Here is a 25940-nt window from a genome sequence, read left to right as displayed (position 1 = left end):
TGGACCAACATTATGCTTAAAAAAAAATAATGTGTAAAAATTTTTTTCCATGATTTAAATGATTCTATAAAGAGAAAAAGAATAATCTATACTTGGGTAAATTTATGCAGATTAGAATAATACTTTTTTTTTTCTTTTTTTTTTTTTTTTGCGGTACGCGGGCCTCTCACTGTTGTGTCCTCCCCCATTGCGGAGAAGAGTCTCTGGACGCCAGGCTCAGCCGCCATGGCTCACGGGCCCAGCCGCTCCGCGGCATGTGGGATCTTCCCGGACCGGGGCACGAACCCCTGTCCCCTGCATCGGCAGGCGGATGCATCGGCAGGTGGACTCTCAACCACTGCGCCACCAGGGAAGCCCCTAGAATAATACTTTTTTGAAGATAGCCAGATAGCTTGCCTTCGACAGAGAGGGGAAAAGTCATGGTTCCCTCAGTCAGATCTGATTGGTTCTAGCACTTGAGTTTCCCCCTTCAGCTTGGACTCATGTTCCAAAACACAGCCTGATTCTAGAAGCTGTACTACAAGGTCAGTTTTGGATACAAGAGTACAGTAGGTTTTCCAAGCCAAGAACTGACCATTTACCTTTCTCCTCGTTTCTCTCTCCACAAACACCTAACACAAGTGCAAGAAGTTCACAAATAAACTACGGATGTTTGGAGGAAGGAGGAGAGTTTGGAAAAACAGAGATATTCTTTCAATGACTATTGGCAATATGTATGGGACTTGGGTTCACAATGCCCAGACCTATGGCAACTTTAACCACTTCACTCTGTCTTAAAGCTCTTCCCATTCTTCACAGTGAAATGAGGTATTTATGAGGAAGGGTAAAGAAAACCAACAGGTGTAGACCAGGCATCATCTTATACCTACTTTGCCAAGCAAACTTAGTTCCTCTTCACAACAATCCTGAAGACCAAGAAGTCTTATTCTCTTTCTAAAGATTAAGAAATGGAAGGTTATCAAGGTTTAGCAACTTGCCCAACTTGCTCAGTTCGAAGTTGAAGAAGAGTGGCATGGGGATCTCCTTGACAGTAAGACCTATTGGCTTTGCCCCAAATCATGACACTCAAAGCTAATCTTCAATGTGTGAAGAATGTGTGAAGATTTTAGCTCTTCACCCCTAGGCAAGAGGACAAGCCTCAGGCCCATACCTGTTCTTTCTGTGAACCTGAATTCTTAAAATATCAGTATTTTTCATTTTGGGAAAATCCAGGCTCTTCTAAGCAAATGGTGGCTGGGAAGGAGTAGGCTTAGCCCCTGGGGTGGGATTGTGAATTCATATTGATGTGTGAGAAAAAAGAGCCATGTGGAGTCGGGGGACTCTACCTGATTTCCAGTGTAGTAGTCACTGAGACAAAAGCCCAAGAAAGCTATCTATATACATATATACATCTATATGTGTACGTATATACACATATACACACACACATACACTTATATATGTATGTATATATTTATATATTTGACATTCAATATTATATTAGTTTCAGGTGTACAACATAGTGATCCAATACTTGTAGATATTGTGAAATGATTACCAAATAAGTCTACCTACCATCTGTCACCATACAAAGTGATTACAATATTATTGACTATATTCCTCATGCCGTAATTTACATCCCCACAACATTTATTTTATAATTGGAAGCTTGTACCTACCCCCTTTACCCATTTCACCCCACCCCCATTCCCTTCCTTCTGGCAGCTACCAATTTGTTTTCTGTATCTATGAGTCTGGGTTTTATTTGTTTGTTTTGTTTTTTAGATTCCACATATAAGTAAAATCATGTGGTATTTGTCTTTCTCCGTCTGACTTATTTCACTGAGCATAATACCCTCAAGCTCCATCCATGTTGAAGTAAATGGCAAGATTTCAGTCTTTTTTATAACCTAGTAGTATTCTACTGTTTATAAATATCACATCTTCTTTATCCATTTACTCATCAATGGACACTTAGGTTGTTTCCATATTTTGACTACTGTAAATAATGCTGTAATAAACATAGGAGTGCAAATATCTTTTCAAATTAGTGTTTTTATTTTCTTCAGATTGATACCCAGGAGAGGAATCGCTGGATCGTGTGGTAGACCTATTTTTTACTTTGTGAGGAACCTCCGTACTGTTTTCCATAGTGGCTGCACCAATTTACATGCCCACCAACAGTAATAAAAGAAACTGAAGAAGACACAAATAGATGATATTTGATGCTCATGGATTGGGAAAATTAACATCATTAAAATGTCCATATTACCCAAAGCAATCTACAGATTCAGTGCAATTCTTATCAAAATTCCAGTGACATTTTCCATCCTCCCTTTTTATTAGATATCAGCTGTTGCAGAGATCACTTCCTTTAGAGCTTCAGACTTCCTGGACTATTAACACCTTCATTTTAAAAAACTCTACCTCCCAGGGACTTCCTTGGTGGCGCAGTGGTTAAGAATCCACCTGCCTACATGTGAAAGTATGAAATTAGAACACTCCCTAATACCATACACAAAAATAAACTCAAAATGGATTAAAGACCTAAATGTAAGGCCAGACCCTATCAAACTCTTAGAGGAAAACATAGGCAGAACACTCTATGACATAAATCACAGCAAGATCCTTTTTGACCCACCTCCTAGAGAAATGGAAATAAAAACAAAAATAAACAAATGGGACCTAATCAAACTTAAAAGCTTTTGCACAGCAAAGTAAACCATAAACAAGACGAAAAGACAACCCTCAGAATGGGAGAAAATATTTGCAAATGAAGCAACCGACAAAGGATTAATCTCCAAAATTTACAAGCAGCTCATGCAGCTCAATATCAAAAAAACAAACAACCCAATCCAAAAATGGGCAGAAGACCTAAATAGACATTTCTCCAAAGAAGATATACAGACTGCCAACAAACACATGAAAGAATGCTCACCATCATTAATCATTAGAGAAATGCAAATCAAAACTACAATGAGATATCATCTCACACCGGTCAGAATGGCTATCATCAAAAAATCTAGATAAATGCTGGAGAGGGTGTGGAGAAAAGGGAACACTCTTGCACTGTTGGTGGGAATGTAAACTGATACAGTCGCTATGGAGAACAGTATGGAGGTTCCTTAAAAAACTAAAAATAGAACTACCATACGACCCAGCAATCCCACTACTGGGCATATACCCTGAGGAAACCATAATTCAAAAAGAGTCATGTACCAAAATGTTCATTGCAGCTCTGTTTACAATAGCCAGGACATGGAAGCAAGCTAAGTGTCCATCAATAGATGAATGGTTAAAGAAGATGTGGCACATATATACAATGGAATATTACTCAGCCATAAAAAGAAATGAAATTGAGTTATTTGTAGTGAGGTGGACGGACCTAGAGTCTGTCATACAGAGTGAAGTAAGTTAGAAAGAGAAAAACAAATACCATATGCTAACACATATATATGGAATCTAAGAAAAAAAAAGGTCATGAAGAACCTAGGGGCAAGACGGGAATAAAGATGCAGGCCTACTAGAGAATGGATCTGAGGATATAGGGAGGGGGAAGGGCAAGCTGTGACAAAGTGAGAAAGTGGCATGGACATATATACACTACCAAACATAAAATAGATAGCTAGTGGGAAGCAGCTGCATAGCACAGGGAGATCAGCTCGGTGCTTTGTGACCATCTAGAGGGGTGGGATAGGGAGGGTGGGAGGGAGGGAGACGCAAGAGGGAAGAGATATGGGAACATATGTATATGTATAACTGATTCACTTTGTTATAAAGCAGAAACTAACACATCATTGTAAAGCAATTGCACTCCAATAAAGATGTTAAATAAAATAAAATAAAATAGACAGCAATCATTTGCCAAAAAAGAAGAATCCACCTGCCAATGCAAGGGGCAATGTTCAATCCCTGGTCCAGGAAGGTCCCACATGCCACGGAGCAACTAAACCCGTGCACCACAACTACTGAGCCTGCATGCTGCAACTACTGAAGCCTGTGCACCTACAGCCCGTGTTCCGCAACAAGAGAAGCCACCACAATGAGAAGCCCAAGCACCACAACAAAGAGTAGCCCCCGCTCGCCGCAACTAGAGAAAGCCCACGCACAGCAACGAAGACCCAACGCAGCCAAAAAAATTATTTTTATTACTCAGCCATAAAAAGGAACAAAAGTGGGTCATTTGTAGAGATGTGGATGGACCTACAGACTGTCATACAAAGTGAAGTAAGCCAGAAAGGGAAAAACAAATACTGCATATTAACAAATATTTGTGGAATCTAGAAAAATGGTACAGATGAACTGGTTTGCAAGGCAGAAATAGAGACACAGATGTAAAGAACAAACATATGGACACCAAGGGGGAAAGGCAGGGTGGGATGAATTGGGAGATTGGGACTAACATGTATACACTAATATGTATAAAATAGATAAATAATGAGAACCTGCTGTATAGCACAGGGAACTCTGCTTCACTTCGATGAACAGTAGAAACTAACACAACATTGTAAAACAACTATATGCCAATAAAAATAAATAAATAGGGCTTCCCTGGTGGCACAGTGGTTGAGAATCTGCCTGCCAATGCAGGGGACATGGGTTCGAGCCCTGGTCTGGGAAGATCCCACATGCCGCAGAGCAACTGGGCCCGTGAGCCACAACTACTGAGCCTGCGTTTCTGGAGCCTGTGCTCCGCGGTAGTGAGAGGCCCGCGCACCGTGATGAAGAGTGGCCCCTTCTTGCAGCAACTAGAGAACACCCTCGCACAGAAACGAAGACCCAACACAGCCATAAATAAATAAATAAATAAATAAATTTAAATCATATGGGCTTAAAAGAAGACCTCTGCTTAAAATAAATAAATAAATATAAATAAAATCTCCTAAAAAAATAATAAATAAATAAAAATAAAAAACTCTACCTCCCAGAGACTGCTTCCTATGTATAACAGAGGCTTGCAGTCTCTTTCCAAAGGCAGATTTTAAGCTCATTGAGTACTTGGGCCCTGTCCACACTGACTTGACATCTACAAAGAACCTGAACTTGCACGTTGATAGTTCTCTTGAATAAGGCAGGCAAGTAGGGGAGGGAGGATTAGAAGGAAAGAGACAAGTTTTGGCTAACAAAAAAGAAAAGAGGGCTTCCCTGGCGGCACAGTGGTTGAGAGTCCGCCTGCCGATGCAGGGGACACGGGTTCGTGCCCCAGTCCGGGAAGATCCCACATGCCGCGGAGCGGTTGGGCCCGTGAGCCATGGCCGCTGAGCCTGCGCGTCCGGAGCCTGTGCTCCGCAACGGGAGAGGCCACAACAATGAGAGGCCCGCGTACCACGGGAAAAAAGAAGAAAAAAAGAAAAGAAAAGGGGGAAAAAAAAGCTACTGCTTTTCCAAGCTTTCTAAGCTCTGCCACACATTTTCAAATTCATTTTCCATGAATCATCTTGGTTATTCTCTTTCTCATCTTGATGCCTCCTTTTATCTTTTTAAAACCGTAAATTAGATAGACGATTACTCAGATGTGGCTCAAATTATTCCATCAGCAAAATTTAATTTTCTATTAGTAGACAAGCCCAGACCCTAAGATCTCATGATTTGTGACCTGTTCATGATTATATAAGTCACTCCGGGAAAATAGTTCAACAAGCTGGATCTGATGCCCGTGGCAGGTATCACATGAGTGGGTGGATGTACCTATTGATATAATGATGTAAAGAGAAAGCAGATAAAGAGAGAATACTGGATGCTTTTATCTACAATCAGAAAGTTTCTTAGAGATTATTTCTGCTTTCTTTATTTTATAAAGAATGAATTTAAGACACTTGCTACCAACCACTAAGACCAATCGGGATAGACCCTATAAAGCATTGCCTTCTTCTCACTCTCACCAGTGCACAACTCTAGGTTGGCTATAAGGTACTCATAAAGGGATCAAAATGTTACAAAGATCATCTCAACAGCCCCTGGAAAACCTATAAATCTGAACTGTTACTTTCAAATAAATCACTGTATAGATTTATATTATGATTATTATTGCGAAGTATTGTTATATATATCCTGTCAAGCCCGGAAATAATTCTGTTGTCTTTAAAATGTTGCTTATTTTGCATTTATACTAACCAAACCCTCAAAAAACTCTTGCCCTTGGAAAAATAGTAAGGCACAGTGATACAATACACACAGAAGCCCTACTCCATGAGTTCAAACCCAGACTCTGTCACTTAATAGCTTCAAGTACTTGGGGCAAACTATAGAATGGAAAAGTTACCTACTTTGGATAGTTGTTACGATTAATTTATCTCATTCACAGAAAACATTTATCATTGTGCCTGATATATAAAATAATCATTAATATTAGCTTTTATCATTTATGCTGAAATAGACATTGCAGACTTTTATCAATTTCTTTGTGGGAAGAACAAGATGATCTAAAGAAGAAAAGAAAGAAATGTAAAATGCCAATGCCTACCATGACAATACTCAGAAGATAGGGAACTTGGAGTCAGAAGATCTGAATGCACTCTGTAAGAACAGGGTGAGTTTTGGAACATCTCCTAAAATCTCTGTTTTTCAAGGTTCCTCATCTGCCTGCATCCAAAATTGCTTAAGGATCAAATGAATCCTTAGCTGAAACAGGTCATAAACTAAAACAGGTGATACAAAATTCAGTTCGGTTATTTGTCTTAGTGTTAATTTTTACCAAGTTATTCCAACAATGGCTTTTATTAAAGGGTGTTATAAATTAATTCTATATCAACTTCCAACATCTTAAAGCACAGTTGTGTTCATGTCTCTCCTCTGGTGATTTCTACAAGTAAAATAAAATTCCTGTGCCCATAGTCAAGGCTTTCCCGGATCTGGCAAAGTATCCTTCTCAGTCTTATTTCCCCAAGTCTGGTCAAACTGAGTGATTAGTCATGATTTCTGCTCACAGACTGAATATTTATTTATTCCCTTTCTAATATTATTCCTGACATGTGGAATGCTTTTTCCTCTCCATCTCCATCTGTCCAATTCTTACTCATCCTCCAAGGCTCAAATGTCACTCCTATGAGATCTTACCTAATTCTCCTAGAGTCAACATTACTTTCTTAGCTTCTCTGAACTGTGCCAGCGCTTTATTTATGATGTCGTGGGAAACCAAAGCTACTGCATGTCAACAGCTGTAGCAAATGACAGGCTCTTCCCCAAATCAGCTCTAGTTTTCTCTCCTGGGAGAGTTTGCACATGCTGACTCTACAATCTGAGATGCCCTCCATCCTCTCATTCACTTACTGGGCTTCTAATCCTGCAAACCTTAGTCCAAGAGCTACTTTGTCAGCCAGGACTCCCCCAGGAAGGGTTGAGTAAACCCCTCCTATCATCTCATAGCACCAAAGACTCCGAGCCCTTCAAAAAGCAGTAGAAGGTAGTTTTTTTGTTTGTTTTTTTGCGGTACATGGGCCTCTCACTGTTGTGGCCTCTCCCGTTGCAGAGCACAGGCTCCGGACGCGCAGGCTCAGCGGCCATGGCTTACGGGCCCAGCCGCTCCGCGGCATGTGGGATCTTCCCGGACCGGGGCACGGACCCGTGTCCCCTGCATCGGCAGGCGGACTCTCAACCACTGTGCCACCAGGGAAGCCCTAGAAGGTAGTTTTTGACACTTGACAACCCTGTGTTTGAATCCTAGCTCACTCACTTATTACTCTGATAATTTTAATTGTCAGTTAAACCTACTCTAAAGTCATTTCCTCCACCAAAAATAGAGCAAGAGATTGAAACAGAGAATATTAATGTTCAGAAGCGACTACTACAATAACTTACAAAGTCATGAGAATTTGCAGCATTGTGAATAAAGCACATGCACATTTAAAGAATAAATAAATCATACATATTTTCACATAACTCTGTGTTAGTTCCTATCATACATCACAATTGCTTTTTTACTGGTGTTCCTTCTGTATCATGAGCCCCCGGAAGGTAGCTATCATGGAGTATAAGTGTCTTAGAGCCTGACAAACACACACCTGGGTTTAAATATCAGCTCTGTTACTTATGAGCTGTGCGTCACAGAGCAAGATGCCTCATCTCTTTATGCCTCAATTTTACTACCTGTAATATGCAGGTAATACTACCTATGTGGGAAAGTTGTTGTAAGGATCCAATGAGTATAAATAAGAAGCTTGGGGGAAAAAGTATAGGACATAGAGACTTCTCAACATATGCAGTTATTATTTCTTTGTTACAAATAAATATAGTAGCTAAATATAGAACATAGAAGATGCTAAATAAACATTTCTTAAATGAAGAAATGAGTAGTCTGTAAAATACTCTACAGATATTAATAATTATTCTATTGACCTGATGAGATTACTTCAGCTGCAAGAGCCTGTTCTCAGCTTTGCTTGGGCAGGAAATTTGATTCCATCATTCACTCCAGTCCCTGTGAACTGAGCTCCAGGATGCAGATAAAAGAGATTCCATCTTTTTTTGAAATGTGCTGAAAAATGTATCTGGACCAATAGTCAAAATTTCTTTGTATGCAATGAAATAATCTATCAAATTCTCTATCAGCAATCTCCCTATCAGTCAAAACAAAAAATATTGCCTCATATATTCTTGTGGATATTTTTCCCCCTAAAAACCCTTCTCAGTCTCTACAGTCAACCAAGATATTTGTTGAGGGTCTCAAGTCTGGCATTTGTAAAGCAAGACCTTTTTACCTAACTCTTTTCTAAGAGTCCCTCTGGGACTTCAAAGTGTTCAGCACCTTGCTGGGTTCCACGGAGAGATGACAAAGTATGAGGCATGTTCCTTTCCTTCAAAGAGTACATAATATTCAGAACTATATTTTTAAATTAAATAGGAAATAAAGAGGAGCTGCTCTTTAGAATTAGAGTCCATTGGTTCTCAGTTTAAGCCTGAAAACATGGCGTATTCTTACTCTGAGCCACTGTTTTTCATTATTCCCCAGTATTCTATGTATTACAATATCACATATTCAATTTCAACACCAAGTTTTATAGGAAAGACATTTTCAATGGGGTCATCTCCTGACTGCATCTTGCTTATGGTCCTGACAGCTAACAGAGGGTGTCACCTTCTGACATGTTTCACTTTCTGTAGATTCTAATGTCTTTCCCAGTCCACATTATCTTGGACACTTGTCTCTTCACTCACTTCAAGTATGGCTGCATTAAACGTAACAGTGAGTTTTAGTGTTAACAAGCAAATGACGCACCATATTATTATTTTTGACTCTCGCTAGAACAGCTTTTAGGACACAATTTAGTTTTGAATTTTTGAACTGTAAATTACCTATTTCATAAAATGTATGCTACTGGGTGCCTTCCTGAAAATGTTCTTAAATAACTGATTTTTTGTAACTATTTCATTTTCATTATTTTTCACTTATATAATGTTAATTTTATACTATTTAAATGATGTGTATATTCATCCTACCTCCCCTAAAAACAGCCACCATTTTTAAGTGCTTAATATGTATCAGACACCACTCTCTATCATTTAATCCTCACACAACAACCATATAAGAAAGGTGTTATTATTATTAACTCCATCCCACAGCTGAGGAAACATAGGTTTATTAAGGGTACATAATTTGCCCTAGGACCTATAGCCAGGAAGTAGAAGAGCAAGATTGGAACTCGGCTCCTCTGACTCCAAATCCTTAATCTTTCATTACTATATCTTAGCAGCTTTCCTACCAGGTTGAATATTTCTTTAGAACAGAAACAATAAATTGCTCTGATTTCTTTATCTCTTTCTAATGCCTAGTACAGAACCCCTTGCCTAACAGCTAATAAATTCAGAAGAAGGAGAAGGAGGGGAAGAGAAATAGGAGGAGGTGGAGGAAGAAGAAGAAGAAGAAGAAGAAGGAGGAGGAGGAGGAGGAGGGGGAGGGGGAGGGGGAGGAGGAGGAGGAGAAGGAGAAGGAGAAGGAGAAGGAGAAGAAGAAGAAGAAGAGGAAGAAGAAGAAGAAGAAAAGGTGGTGGGAGGGAGGGGGAGGGAGACATGGATTCCAAGAATGGTATAGTGACATAATATGGTTTCTTCTTTCTTGAAGGCATCCCTCTGCTTCTCTCAAAACCTTGGGGTCCAGCCAACAGTGCCCACTCACTGAATGGGGGATGAGCATGGGAGGTGGATGGGCAACACATTTCTAATTTTCTGCATAGATGCCTTAGTTACTATTAAGAGATTGTCAAAGGGAAGTAATTTCAAAGAAGAGAAGCTAGCCTGATTAAGAAGTTCGATCAAGATTGACTTTTGAAATAAACTCAAAATGATTAAAGACCTAAATGTAAGGCCAGACACTACAAAACTCTTAGAGGAAAACATAGGCAGAACACTCTATGACATAAATCACAGCAAGATCCTTTTTGACCCACCTCCTAGAGAAATGGAAATAAAAACAATAATAAACAAATGGGACCTAATGAAACTTAAAAGCTTTTGCACAGCAAAGGAAACCATAAACAAGACCAAAAGACAACCCTCAGGATGGGAGAAAATATTTGCAAATGAAGCAACTGACAAAGGATTAATCTCCCAAATTTACAAGCATCTCATGCAGCTCAATAGCAAAAAAACAAACAACCCAATCCAAAAATGGGCAGAAGTCCTAAATACACTTTTCTCCAAAGAAGAGATACAGATTGCCAAGAAACACATGAAAGGATGCTCAACATCACTAATCATTAGATAAATGCAAATCAAATACTACAGTGAGGTATCACCTCACACCCACACTCTGGCCATGGGTCAGAATGGCCAGCATCAAAAAATCTGCAAACAGTAAATGCTGGAGAGAATGTGGAGAAAAGGGAACCCTCTTGCACTGTTGGTGGGAATGTAAATTGATACAGCCACTATGGAGAACAGTATGAAGTTTCCTCAAAAAACTAAAAATAGAACTACCATATGACCCAGCAATCCCACTACTGGGCATATACCCTGAGAAAACCATAATTCAAATAGAGTCATGTACCACAATGTTCATTGTAGCTCTATTTACAATAGCCAGGACATGGAAGCAACCTAACTGTCCATTGACAGATGAATGGATAAAGAAGATGTAGCACATATATACAATGGGATATTACTCAGCCATAAAAAGAAACAAAATTGAGTTATTTGTAGTGAGGTGAATGGACCTAGAGTCTGTCATACAGCATGAAATAAGTCAGAAAGAGAAAAACAAATGCTGTATGTTAACACATATATATGGAATCTAAAAAAAAAATGCTTCTGGTGAACGTGGGGGCAGGACAGGAATAAAGACACAGATGTAGAGAATGGACTAGAGAACATGGGGAGGGGGAAGTGTAAGCTGGGACAAAGTGAGAGAGTGGCATGGACATATATACACTACCAAATGTAAAATAGATAGCTAGTGGGAAGCAGCCGCATAGCACAGGGAGATCAGCTGGGTGCTTTGTGCCCACCTAGAGGGGTGGGATAGGGAGGGTGGGAGGGAGGGAGATGCAAGAGGGAGGAGATATGAGGATATATGTATATGTATAGCTGATTCACTTTGTTATAAAGAAGAAACTAACACAGCATTGTAAAACAATTATACTCCAATAAAGATGTTAAAAAATATATATAGGGGGCTTCCCTGATGGTGCAGTGGTTGAGAGTCCGCCTGCCGATGCAGGGGACACGGGTTCATGCCCCAGTCCGGGAAGATCCCACATGCCGTGGAGCAGCTAGGCCCGTAAGCCATGGCCGCTGAGCCTGCGCGTCCGGAGCCTGTGCTCTGCAACGGGAGAGGCCACGGCAGTGAGAGGCCCATGTACCACAAAAAATAAATTAAAAAAATAAAATAAAATAACTATATATAGTGACTTTTGAGAAAAATTAAAAGCTCAGAGGAAAAAGAAAAGATTAAGGTTGGGAGCCGTTAAAGGGAGCCCTCAGAAACCAGAATGGCAGAGGGCTGCTGCCCATTGACACAGAGCACAGAGCCTTTACACTAACATCACCTTTAATCATAGCAAGCACAACACAAGTGTGCACTGTCAGCCTGCCCAAGGCCAAGCACGTCCATATCAGCTCCGATTCTAATAAATTTGGAGCCTCTTCAGAGCCTGGAGGTCCTCATTTGAATCACACAGGCTCCCCGCTTACCTCGTCTCTTGATGGCCCACTCAGGACTTGGAGCCTAATTGTAGCATCTAGTCCCATTCCTTTGATCCTGTGTAATAATTTTTTCTCTCCTTAGAGATTTGCTGAGAACAAAGTAGACACTCTAACCACCTCTCACTTAAACAAGAGATTTATTACTCTTAACCTACCATATGTCAAACTCCTGGATGGTGGAGTCCTTGGCCAACTGTCCTGATTCCTCTAAACACACTTTTCCTCCTGCCAGTGCTGCCCAGTAGCTGATGGTCTGGTTTCTGGCCTCAGGAGTATAGCCAAGAAAGGATGTCAATGACTGATCCCCTGGGGAGATCTCAGAGACAGGTCCTCTGTGGAAAGCTGACATATCGGTCCAAACTCCTAGACCTCTGCAAATTCTACCTGTTTTCATGTCTGGGTTTTATATCTTTGGCAGCATTTGAAAACTGTCACTCAAAATGGACTGTGGCTATTCATTCTTGGTCAGTCCAAATGTAATCTAAATGTGCTTTTAACATTAACAAGTAAGAATAAAGCTGTCAGGTTGGTCATTAGCAGAGCTGCAGCCAGTAGGAAATGCCTAGAAAATTCTACTACAATTAAAACACTGGGCATCCCTGGGAGGGACAGAGGCTAGAAAATTGGAATTGGCAGGAAACTAGAGGGTTCCTTTCAGGTTTTTTCTTCCTGATTTTCCTCAGAGTAAAAAGCAAAGTCCTGAGTTTCAAAATCCCACCCTTTTACAGAAAAAGGGATAATGATATTGCCACCCTAGGAGTTTATACTGACACATGGAAAGGTTTTGTGTTACAGTACATGTGTGCTCAATGTTTATGGAATTTTCACCTGATGAGGAAGAGAAATAATGGTTTCCTCCATTTACTCTGAGAAATGTGAAACTCAAAGTGACAACAGTTTGCAACTTGTCACTTACCACCACAACTCAGGTAATAATATTGTACTTTTAGAAACCTCAAAAAGTATGTATGCGTGAGGAATGAGGGTCAGGCCAGAAATACACAACATGTCTTGGAATTAGACCTTAGAGTAACATTATGTTCTAATGTTACATCTGCCTTTCTGAGCTCAGTAAACCCCCCAATAATTCTACCTTAACACTTGTCAGTTTCTTTTGAATGCCTGTCTACGTGCATGTGTGTGTGTGTTTTAGTCAACTTAAAATAACTTTTTTTCTTATTTCTAAAATAAATGAAGAATTATTGTAGATACATGAGAAAGAATAGAGAAACAAAAATAAGAAGAGAAAATCCCACTCCCGGAGGTAGTTAACATTTAACATCTTGGAATACATCTTGTCCCTTAGTGTGTTATGTTTTGTTCATTTAAACATAAGAAGCCCAATTCGTTACATCTTTCTTCACAGTATCCTTCCGTAAAACACAAAATGACTTTTTAAAAACCCACTTCTAATATCTACAGAGTAGATCCGAGGGAGCAAAAAAGATGGGACCCAGTACCCGTTTGTATTTGCATGTGTGTAGAGAGTCAAAGAGAACATTTAAAACTAAAGGGGACTTAAAATTAAATATGGTGAAGTGAATACTTATTTACTTTGTGCTCAATGCATGCTTCTTTTCAATATCCTATGAAATAACAATGTAGGAATAAACTCACAAGGTCAAAAGGAATGGAAAAAGAGATAGTAGCAACAAAGTTTAAGAAGATAGAAAGCAAATGGACAAGTTGTAACAGACTTAACAAAACAAGAGACATGGAAGCCAGCCCAGAAGCAAGCTGATTTAGTCCTTGGAATTCCAAAATATAAAAATGACATTACAGATAGGGCTGAAAACTGGAGAGTGTATTGAAAGGTTTTCTAATAAGAAGCAAGAACAAACAGTGTGCAGTACCCAGCTCTCTACTTGCCCCTGTTCACTACCCCCACCACACACACACACACACAAAGCCCTGTTTACCAATTTTCATGGTGTAAATACTCCCATCATGGGTAATTTCAAGCTACTAATATAATGTTACCGAACTCAGACTTGGGAAGAGATGAACACACCACCTCTAGAGAGCTGATTCACGCTGGCTCCAGCACACCTCCGGTTAGACCCAATTAAGCAGTAGAGGATTTAACCTTCTTTTTCTGCAGCTATTCTATGAAAACATTCCAGAGAGACATAGGACTTGGAGAACTGAGGCTTAATTAGGGAGGAGGCACAGCACTGAAAAGGAGGACTACGTGGAAATATATTTATGGTACAGCCCCTTTTTCCTCTTGGCTGGAGATTGGAGAATCCTTTGTGAGCAAACTGAAACCCAAGAAGAAAGATCAATAGACAGGACATTTGGGGAGTTTCTCAATGAAACAGAGCAGCCACATCACACCAAAGTGAAGCCCATAACTGGAATGCTCCACCCTTGCTCCAGAGCTTCCAGTCAGTGTTGCAGTGCATCACCTTTGAAAATGAATGGAAGCAGCCTAAGTGTCCATCAACAGATGAGTGGATAAAGAAGATGTGGCACATATATTCACTGGAATATTACTCAGCCATAAAAAGAAACGAAATTGAGTTATTTGTAGTGAGGTGGATGGACTCAGAGACGGTCATACAGAGTGAAGTAAGTCTGAAAGAGAAAAACAAATACTATATGCTAACACATATATGTGGAATCTAAAAAAAATGGTCAAGAAGAACCTAGGGGCAAGACGGGAATAAAGATGCAGACCTATTAGAGAATGGACTAGAGGACACAGGGAGGCGGAAGGGTAAGCTGGGACGAAGTGAGAGAGGGGCATGGACATATATACACTACCAAATGTAAAATAGATAGCTAGTGGGAAGCAGCCGCATAGCACAGGGAGATCAGCTCGGTGCATTGTGACCACCTAGAGGGGTGGGATAGGAAGGGTGGGAGGGAGGGAGACGCAAGAGGGAAGAGGTATGGGAACATATGCATATGTATAACTGATTCACTTTGTTATAAAGCAGAAATTAACACACCATTGTAAAGCAATTATACTCCAATAAAGATGTTAATAAAATAAAAAAACATAACTTTAAAATCTGAAAAAAAATGAATGGAAAATCATACTGGTGTTGGTAGTATTAATATTGCTATTATTAATATTATTATGGTAAGTGAAATAAGTCTGACAGAGAAGATAAATGTGGTATGATATTGCTTATATGCGGAAGCTAAAATACAACAAACTTATTTGTGAATATAACAAGAAGGAAACAGACTCACAGATATAAAGAACAAACTAGTGGTCACCAGTTGGGAGAGGGAAGAGTGTAGGGGCGATAGAGGGGTAGGGATGTAATAAGTAAAATCTATTATGTATAAAATAAGCTACAAGGATATATTGTACAACACAGGGAATATAGCCAAAATTTTGTAATAACTATAAATGGAGTATAACATTTAAAAATTGTGAATCACTATATGGTACACCTGTAACTTATATAATATTGTACATCAACTATATTTCAATGAAAAATATTGCTATTATGAAACTACTGGGTGTAATAGGGGATAACACACAAGTGTACTGTGGGATATTCAGCCATCCTCTGTGTCCTTGAGAACTAGAATTCCTAATGTAGGAGAAAGGAGATTAAATGTAATATAGAAGAAGTTGAACCCTTGCATTAATGGTCAAGAGATCTGGGGGCAAAGATTTCAGGGCAAATCAATGGAGAAAGGAAAGTGCCAAGACAACTGGATACACATAGGCCAAGAATATAAACTTTGGTTCATATTCACACCATATATAAAAATTAATTCAAAATCGATCATGGACATAAATGTCAGAGTTAAAACTACAAAACTTCTAGAGAAATCATAGAAGGTAATCTTTGAGATTTTGGACTAGACATATATTTCTTAGATATGACACCAAAAGTAGAATCTATAAAATAAAGAATTGATAAACTGGATATTTTTCACAAATTTCACCAAAATTAAAACATTTTGGTCTTCAAAATATGCAGCTAGATAATGAAAAGGGAGCACACAGACTGGGATAGAATATCCATAACACATAACTGACAAAGGGCTTTTATTCGGGATGTAACATGGATTCTTGAAACTCAATAAGGTGCCAAGTAACCCAACTAAAAAAAAAATAGACAAAAGATTTGAATAGACACAAAGAAAAATATGCACATGATTGATAAACACATGAAAAGATGTTCAACATCAGCAGTCATCAGGGAAAGAGAAATTAAAACTACACGAACTACTACTACATAGCAACTAGAATGGCTATAATCAAAAAGACTGTACCAAATATTAGCCAGAATATGAAAAAAACTGGATCTCCTGTGCTTTGCTGGTGGAAAAATAGTCTGGAAACTCCGGGAACGAACGTGGCTGTTTTTTAAAAAGTTAAACATAGACTTACCATACAACCCAGTAATTCCATCCCTAGGTACGTACTTGAGAGAAATGAAAACTTACGTCCACCCAAAGATGTAAATGACCATAGTAGCATTACTCATAATAGCCCAGAACTGGAAAGAGTCCAAATATCTATCAACTGGTAAATAAACAAACAAAATGTGGTATAGCCATACAATGGAACACTAGTCACTAACCAAAAGGAATGGATTACTTTTACATACTACTACATGAATGATCTTCAAAAACATTATGCTTAGTGAAATGTCAGATACAAATGACTTAGAATATTGTATGATGTCAATCGAACTTCCAGAAAAGCAAATTCATAGAGACAGAAAGCAGATCAATGGCTCCCTGGGACTGAATTGGACAGTGCAAATAGATACAGGGGAACTCTTTGTGTTGCTGAAAATGTTCAAAAGTGAGATTGTGTTGATGGTTGCACAACTCTGTAAATTTATTAAAAATTAGTGAATTGTAGTTATAATGGGTGAATTTTATGGTATGTAAATTGTACTTTGATAAAGCTGTTAAAACATAAAGAGAGAGATAAAAAAAGCATATTAGGGCTTCCCTGGTGGCGCAGTGGTTGAGAGTCCACCTGCTGATGCAGGAGACACGGGTTCGTGCCCCAGTACGGGAAGATCCCACATGCCGCAGAGCGGCTGGGCCCGTGAGCCATGGCCGCTGAGCCTGCGCGTCCGGAGCCTGTGCTCCGCAACGGGAGAGGCCACAACAGTGAAAGGCCCGTGTACCACAGAAAAAAAAAAAAAAAAAAAAGCATATTAAATAAGTGAGCAAGAACGAACTGTGATACCTAGCATGAAGTTTTTAGAGATTAATCTAGAAAGAAATATAAAGAAGTGATTATTATTCCACTTTTTCATTTTACATTTAATTTCACTAAAATTCCCTTAGTGTTCATATCCCACTGGGTAAAAAAGACATCATACTAACAGATGGCCCAAAGTTTCTAAACTTAGAACTATCTGTTCCTACTGGATTCCCTGATTTCTGCAAAGTCTTCCATAATTAACTCAAAGTCCATGTAAGTATCTCACTGAACGCATAAACTGAACTCTCAAACTGAATTATTGGGTTGGCCAAAAAGTTCGTTTGGGTTTTCCATAAGCTGTTATGGAAAAACTCAAATGAATTTTTTGGCCAACCCAATACCTCATGGTATCAACAATATTCTTCCTCTCATTGTCCAACTCCCTTGTAATATCCATGTACGAGCTATAAAATAAATTATGAGACATGGAAGCGACCTAGGTGTTCATCAACAGATGAATGGATAAAAAGAGATGTGATATATATAAACAATGGAATATTACTCAGCCATAAAAAAGAATGAAATCTTGCCATTTGCAGCAACATGGATGGACCTAGAGATTATCATACTAAGTGAAGCAAATCAGACAAAGAAAGACAAATATTATATACTATCACTAAAAAATCTAAAAAAAATAATACAAATGAACTTATTTATAAAACATAAACAGACTCACAGACATAGAAAACAAACTTATGATTACCAAAGGGGAAAGGGCAGGGAAAGGGATAAATTAGGAGTATGAGATTAACAAATACACACTATTACATATAAAATAGATGAACAACAAGGATTTACTGTATGGCACAGGGAACTTTATTCAAAACCTAGTAATAACCTACAATGGAAAAGAATCTGAATATATATATATATATAAAACTGAATCACTTTGCTGTTCACCTGAAACCAACACAAAATTATAAATCAACTATACTTCAATTTTTAAAAGTTATGTCATTTTAGTGATTCTACACCTTAGATAATTGCTCTTAAAGTCACATTTAAAACGGATATTGTACACTATAAAGATGAATGGCAAAATCTATGCTAATCATTTAAAATTTCGATTTTTCTTCACTTAGGAAGACATGAAATATGGAAAATAAAAAACACCATGAATGTTTAAGAGAAAGCCTGTGGAAGAAAGGAAAAAAACTTCCTATTTTATCACCTTTAACATTTTTTTCCAGCTTTTTCAAACAGACCTTGTATTTTCATTTGCACTTGACCCCCACAAATTATGGACCTGGCCCTGACCTGAAGGTACCATTTTGATTCAGACGGTGGTGCTCTGGTATGACAAGAGAGATCAGATACTGGTAACTTGGGAGGCTGCCCCAATATCAGGATTTTTACCAAAGACCCTGGGACTTGTGCACAGTTCCACTCCTTATATTTGCAGAGTGAAGGACAAGAGTAAAATTGGAGGGCCACATATGACATGGCTGAATATTAGAAGTTGTAAGAAACGTTAACAATGTCTTAAAGAAAATAAAACATGTTCTGCCCTCTCACCTTGAAAAAAATATTCCTTTGTAACTACTGGAAGGCGAGTCTAAGACTTAGAATTCTGTTCCATAGGGATTGTCGACCCTGGCTCCCAGTTCCCAGCTGTGATGTGATCCCATTTTCTTTCCACCCCTAGCTTCATCCCAGACCCAGAGGGTTTCATGCTAGTGTGTGTAGACTCCACAGCCCACACATTCAAACTCTGTCTACACCTCACAGCCACCCTTTGCTTCCCTTTCACTTAATCCTAAACACTGAGAGACTGAATATACCAACAGATAATGGCCAGACCAGGTATAAAAATAGAACTCTGACCCACACCCTTCAGCAACTTGCCCAGGAGATCAAGTCCCTTATCTACAATAAACAGCCCAGGAAGCCAGCCTTCTGTAAGTCAGACTTGCAGAAAGTCAGATTGTTATCTCCAGTGACAATCCAGGAAGCTAAAATAAAAATCTGTAATGGTCAGCCCCAAGTGGTCAGGATTCGAATAATAACTGACAGCTTCCCTACTTTTTCCCCTGCTTCCAACCTAGGACCAGGCAGAAAGAGTCCAATATGCAGGGTGGAGGGCAGTGGACGGATACATCAAGGCTAGTCCAACTTGACAGGATCCTTAGGGAAGGCAAGCCACGGTAATAAGATATTGAGGATGGGGGATAAGAAATTTGATCAGTTATCAAAGGTGGAGGACTTTTGCTAAACTGACCCAGGAGAATTCTTGCTAAAACTGGGCTGAGCAGGCCCAGGACAGATTCCCCAGGTCAGAGTCAAGTCAAAAGAGGACTCAGAGGAACCTGACTCAACTTTGATCAAGGAACAAGTCTTTGTTAAGTAGACTACACTCTATACACTTTATTTTTTAATTTCTATTTATTTATTTTTGACATATAAAAAGTATATATATATATTTATGGTATACGATGTGATGTTTGGTATAGGTATACATTGTGAAATAATTACCACAGTCAAACTAATTAATAGATCCATCACCTCCCGTAGTTACCATTGTGTGTGTGTGCAGGGGGTGAGGGGTGAAGACCTGAAACCTACTTTTAGCAAATTCAAGTATACTATGCATTATTATTAACGCTATAATCACCATGCTGTACATTAGATCTCCAGAACTTATTTAACTTATAACTGAAAGTTTGTAGCCTTTGACCAACATCCCCGCCCCCCATTTCCTTCACCTCCCACCCAGCCTCTGATAACCACTATTCTACTCTCTGTTACTGTGAGTTCAACATTTTTTTGATTCCACATATAAGTGAAATCGTGCAATATTTGTCTTTCTGTGCCTGACTTGCTTTAGTTAGCATAATGTCTTAATAATAATATCATAATACACATGATATTTTCTTTATCCATTCATCTGTGGATGGACACTTAGATTGTTTCTGTTTCTTGTCTACCATGAATAATGCTGCAACGAACATGGGAGGACAAGTATCTTTTTGTGATTTTATTTCCTTTGGATATACACCCAGAAATGGGATTGCTGGATCATATGGTAGTCTTATTTTTAATTTTCTACAGGACCTCCATACTAATTTCCATTGGCTGTACCAATTTACACCCCCACTAGCAATGTGCAAGGATCCCCTTTCCTTCACATCCACACCAACACTTGCTATCTTTTGACTTTTTGTTAATAGCCATCCTAACAAGTATGAGGTGATGTCTCAGTATGCTTCTGATTTGCATGTCCCTTGTTGACCTAAAAGAAATAGACCACCAGGTATTTCTCCAGCAAAGATGGGTTTATTCAAGATCAGCAGAGAATGGCAATTCGAGGTCTGCAACAATGGCAAGCCATATGCAAGTTCCCACATGGCAAGGGAAGGAGAACACTTTTATAGAAAGGAAAAGGAAGTTGGGAGTCTATAGCATACTATACTCTATTTACTATTACTCTATAGTAAATAGAGTTCATGGCTTTTTAGTGTCTGAGTTCTTGCCAGGAAAGAAGAGGAGAATTTCTTTTTCCTACTGGGCTCTACTTCTTCCTATTGCAGGTCTTCTAACTCTATTTAACTGAAGTTTCTGTTTATTAGTATTTTACTCCCTGATGATTAGTGATGTTGAGCATCTTTTCATATACCTAATGGCCATTTGTCATGTCATCTGCAAACAGACAATTTTACTGGTAGTGCAGGTCAGTGGCTAGAATCAGGGCCAGATCTGGGCTCAGAAGCAGCTTTGGGGCAAGATCTGAGCTCATGCACAGTGGTGAGTACCCTTGACAGGAGTCAGGGCCAATAGCATGCCAGTCTCTGGCTGCAGGCATGTGGCAGTGAAGGCTTGTGTCAGGAGTCAAGACCAGAGTCTGATTCATGAGCAGTTGTGGGGATCTGAGCTGCTGATGTGCACTTGTGTGGCTGTAGGGTTAGCCACGGGCACACAAGTGGCAGTGAGGGTTGGCTGTGGGGACCTGGATTGGCATCGTGCACACACACAGCTACAGAGCGGAGGCTGGCTGTCTGCAGCAGAGTGAATACAAGGACCCAGAGCCCAGGGCATCTCTGGCAGCGCTGGCTGCGGGGGGGCTCTGGCAGGAGGTGGGGAAAGGGAGGGACTCAGGTAGCTGAAGTCCACAAATGCAAAAACCCATGGAACCCTTGGGGATGAAATCTGCAGGGGATCCACAGTGGCTTTGCTGGCCATTGCTCTCCTCGGTGGCGTAAAGCTGCTGGAGTCCTCTGTGAAGCAGTTCCCTGGAGTACGTGATGGAGTCCTCAGGGGTGATATATACAGAGGATCCACAAGGGCTGTTGAGGTCCTCAGTGGTGAGGGTTGCTGGAGTCCTCTGCAGAGCGGTCCACTGGGAGCTGCAGTTTCTCAAACCCTGTGACTGATACTGGTAACCTCTGACCTTCTTCCTTGATCCTATCCATCTCTAGATGTCTCACTCTGCCAGTCTTTGAGGAAGGTGAAACAAAAGTGGGTCCTTCAGGCAGTGCCCAAAACACTGGGGAAGGGGGGAGCTCACCCTGATGAGGGGAAGTCTCCTGGTCCAGGAAGTTCCCTCTTGGCACTGGACAGTGCCATCTGGAGGATGGGATGATGCAGGCACAATGAAACTGTTCTTCCTACCCTTTTTGTGTGGCTATTCCCAGGTTTTTTGCTCCATTGTGACACTGAAGTTTCTTAAGTGGACTCCAGAGTTCTCCTAGAGCTCTTTCATTCATGGGTAGCTGTCTAGTTATTCTTCTTTATGGGAAGGCAGAGGCTGGGGTCTCGTACTCCACCATCTTGGTGACATCATCTGACAACACTATTTTCTCACCCTCTGTTCTGCGTTAGGTTGTGGACCTACCCAGGAGCCCTATTGCTGCCAAAGTCATCCCTTGTCCCCTCACTTCCATAGTTGGGGGAAGGAACAGAGCTTGCAGCTGGGTGACCAGAGTTTGAATCTGGGCTCCACTACCTATGGCTGTAGGATCTTTTGCAAATCATCTCACCTTGTTTAAATCATGTATTCTTTTTTTTTTTAATTTAAGAACATTTTTATTGACGTATAGATGATTTGCAATATTGTGTTAGTTTTAGGTGTACAGTAAAGTGATTCAGGTATATATATCTATTATTTTTTCAGGTTATTTTCCACTATATGTTATCACAAAATATCGAATATTGTTCCCCGTGTTATACAGTAAATTCTTTTTATTTTATTTATTTATTTTATACAGCAGGTTCTTATTAGTCATCCATTTTAGACACATCAGTGTATACATGTCAATCCCAATCGCCCAATTCATCACACCACCACCACCACCCCTCCCATGCATTATTTATACCACCTCCTCATGTATAAAATGGGAATGATAATATCTGATTGGAATGATTGATATTTATATTAGAGATGGCTTATAGTTGGTGTTCTATAAATATTTACTACTACCCCTCCTGCTGCTACTGCTACTTTTGTGGTTATTTTCTATCCTTTTATTCAACACTCTATTAGTTCTATCTTATTTGGTTTGATGCTCAGTTCCTGTCACAATTTTGCTAAACAAGTATATCAAATTGTGTATTTATGTAGCTAAGAGAGAATTTTCAAGCACACACACACACACACACACACACAGCATGTCAGAAAACAGTCTTGCCTCGACAGGAAGAAGGATAATGATACCCAATGGGTATTTTCCATTTCTAATTTCAGTTACTCTATGGTCCTGCAATTATTATAGCCATCTAATCAACTCAAAGTAGTTATGCACAATTCCAAACATATTATGAAGTAATAAGGCCTTTATTTTTCATTGTGCCCTGAATGCTTGTATCATTAAAGATGTAAAAACAGAATTTAATTTGTGCCCACAGAATGGAAAGTCAAAGGAATGAAAGAGAAGATAAGGTCTAGTATTTTTTCCTTTTTAGCTCTGAAACATATAAAGTTTGTAAAATGTGTGAAGTTTTTAAAATGTGCATCAAGTTTTTAAAATGTGTGAATAGCTTCACAGCTGCCAGATCATAGAGGGGACTCACCTTAAACAAGCCAATATTGGAGGATTTTATTCTTGAGTCCATAGAGAACGCCTGTAAGTACATATCCGAAGTCTCTGATGAAATGCAAATGATCAAGTGTCCTGGAAAAACTAAACACATCGGTACCAAGATCACTGGGACATATCCTGATTGTCTCACAGCCTAGCAAACGTGTCTCACTCCAGTTTTCTAAGTCTAGACTGTGTGTATAAACTGCAAAAATTAATTCCAGAAGCATATTAATGAAAAGCAAGTAGGAGCACAGGTTTTTACAAAGTAGTTATGATATAACTCCTGCAGCATATCATTAAATGAAACAATGTATGCCACCCTGTTCTGTAATCTATACCATAGTGAATTAGGCAGAGTCATCATTATCTCTAATGATGAACCCCACTAAAATTCTCATAATGAGAACAGAATGAAGTTATGCATCTTACCCAACATCTTCAATATACAGGCTAGTTCAGTGACTGCCAGTGTATGCTCTGCAGAGAAAACCAAACAAAGCAATGCATACTCCTTCAAAATGAAAAGGACAGAAAATTTCACAATTAATTTGGGAACGATTTTAACAATTCTTTTCTGAATTCTAGGCTGAAATATGGTGAGACCAAGCTCTGTCTCCAAAAATTAACAAAACCATAAGTTAGTTTAAATTCTAGACGTATTATAGCCCACTGTTTGCCCGGCAACATGCTCTAATTTTAATCAGAACAACACAAAAATTTATTCTGTGTCCTCTCAGATCTCTTTTTATATTTCTATTTAAATTTTCCTGGAGAACACTGAGCATAGCTAAATGTTCATCATTCTCTAGGCAAAACCATGTATGAAAGTGGATTCCAAATTTTGTCCTTTCCGTTTTACCCTGTATGGACATACATTAAAATTCTGATGAACTTTGTGAGGGACTGTCATGAATAAAAGAAAAAATTAGAAGTGTTTAAATCCAACTCGTTGGAGCTGATATTTCAAGATCCAGGTAGGAAACACGTTGTATATTTCTCCCCAGCTCTTTAGTCTTACACAGCTTCTATTCTTTTAGAAGTTAGAAGAATGTTGAGCTTAAACATCAAAGACAGATTATTCTTAAAAAGGAACATTTATCAGAAAAAAGTATTAATTGGTTGCTAGAAAGAACTATAAGAATAAAGGAATCTAGGGTGAAATGAGAGATTAAAGCTAGAAAACATCACTAATGAGGAATGGAATCTCCTTTTATGCACGTTGGAGCTTGCATACATGTGTTTTTTTCTCCCAAATATCTGAGATGCTTAGATGAGCAACAACATGCCATTAGCTTTGCCCAGCGAGTTTTCCCTTTGCCTCTTCTGGTTTGTGATATGAGGCATGTTCCCCCCCTTATTCTCCTGTCAAAGGGTTGTAATTCTGCTCTGTGTTGCAAACTGCCCACACAACCACTCCTGCTCTGATGACTGTAAGTTGGGGATACAGAGGAAGCACACGCCTACCTGTGATCAGGGCTAAGATGCAGTAAAGAGAAGCAAAAAGCAAGAAGGCTACTTCTTGTCCACCCAGAGACCACAGTATCCTGGCAGAATTAGGGAGCTGTTTCAGCAGGGTTTCCGAGGCCCAATCCAAGATATTCGAATTCTCAGCACCCAAGTCAGAGTGAGGGTGGGGGAGGTGTGTGCAGACTGGCCGGGCGACAGCGTGTTGGAAGTTCTCAGGAAAGCGGAGCAGAAAGATGTGTCGGGGAATTCCCTGGCGGCCCAGTGGTTAGGACTCTGTGCTCTCACTGCAGAGGGCCCAGGTTCAATCTCTGGTCAGGGAACTAAGATCCCACAAGCTGCACGACACAGCCAAAAAAAAAAAGAAACGAAAGGAAAAGAAAAGAAAAAGAAAGATGGGTGTCCACAATCCTTCCTGCTTGTTAATTTCTGAATCTTTGCCTAAGAAAACCCCAGAAAGGGATTAGGGATCAAAGAACCAGACGTAATAGGAGGGAAATAGGTGACTTCCTTTACTGTTCCCTTCCTTCTCCAAACTTCAGATCACCTTCTTTCCTCTCTGCTCTCTTCAGTTCCCATCAAAACACGCACACACACACACACACACACTGATAGCGTTTCAGGTATACAAAATTATTCAATAGAGTCTCACCTTGCCAACTCATCCTTCCACTTTCCAGCTCTCCCCTCATCTAATCTAGAGCTTTCATGCCCCAAAGGTCTTAGCCTGCAGATCAACGATAATAATGATAGCTAATATTTATTATGTGTCAGGCATGATCCTTAGGGCCCTTTCACCTTTTAAGTCATACATCACCTAACAACCCTGAGATGTACATACTATTATCATCCCCATTTTAGAGCTGAGAAAACTGAGGCTTAGAGTTTTGAAGCAGCTTGCCAATGATCAGGCAGCTTATATGTTTGGGACGAAGGTTTGAACCTTGATCTTCTGACTCCAGAGTTCGCACTTTTAATCACTACTTAAACTATCAGTGTTCCTACCCCTTTTCTCCTCATCAAAACTTAATGTCCTATCAGCATTATCGTGAATGAAACTAAAGCTCCTGGAGAGTGGATGCCTATATTAGGCGCTCTATTAATATCAGTTGTCCCTTTCTATTCACAATGGTAAATTTTAACGTGAACCAGCC

Source organism: Delphinapterus leucas, chromosome 5, assembly GCF_059928025.1.
Source record: "Delphinapterus leucas isolate spDelLeu-1000000601 "Yukka" chromosome 5, BTC_Dleu_Yukka2, whole genome shotgun sequence".
Lineage (NCBI taxonomy): Eukaryota > Metazoa > Chordata > Mammalia > Artiodactyla > Monodontidae > Delphinapterus > Delphinapterus leucas.
Note: the sequence above shows the minus strand (reverse complement) of the source record.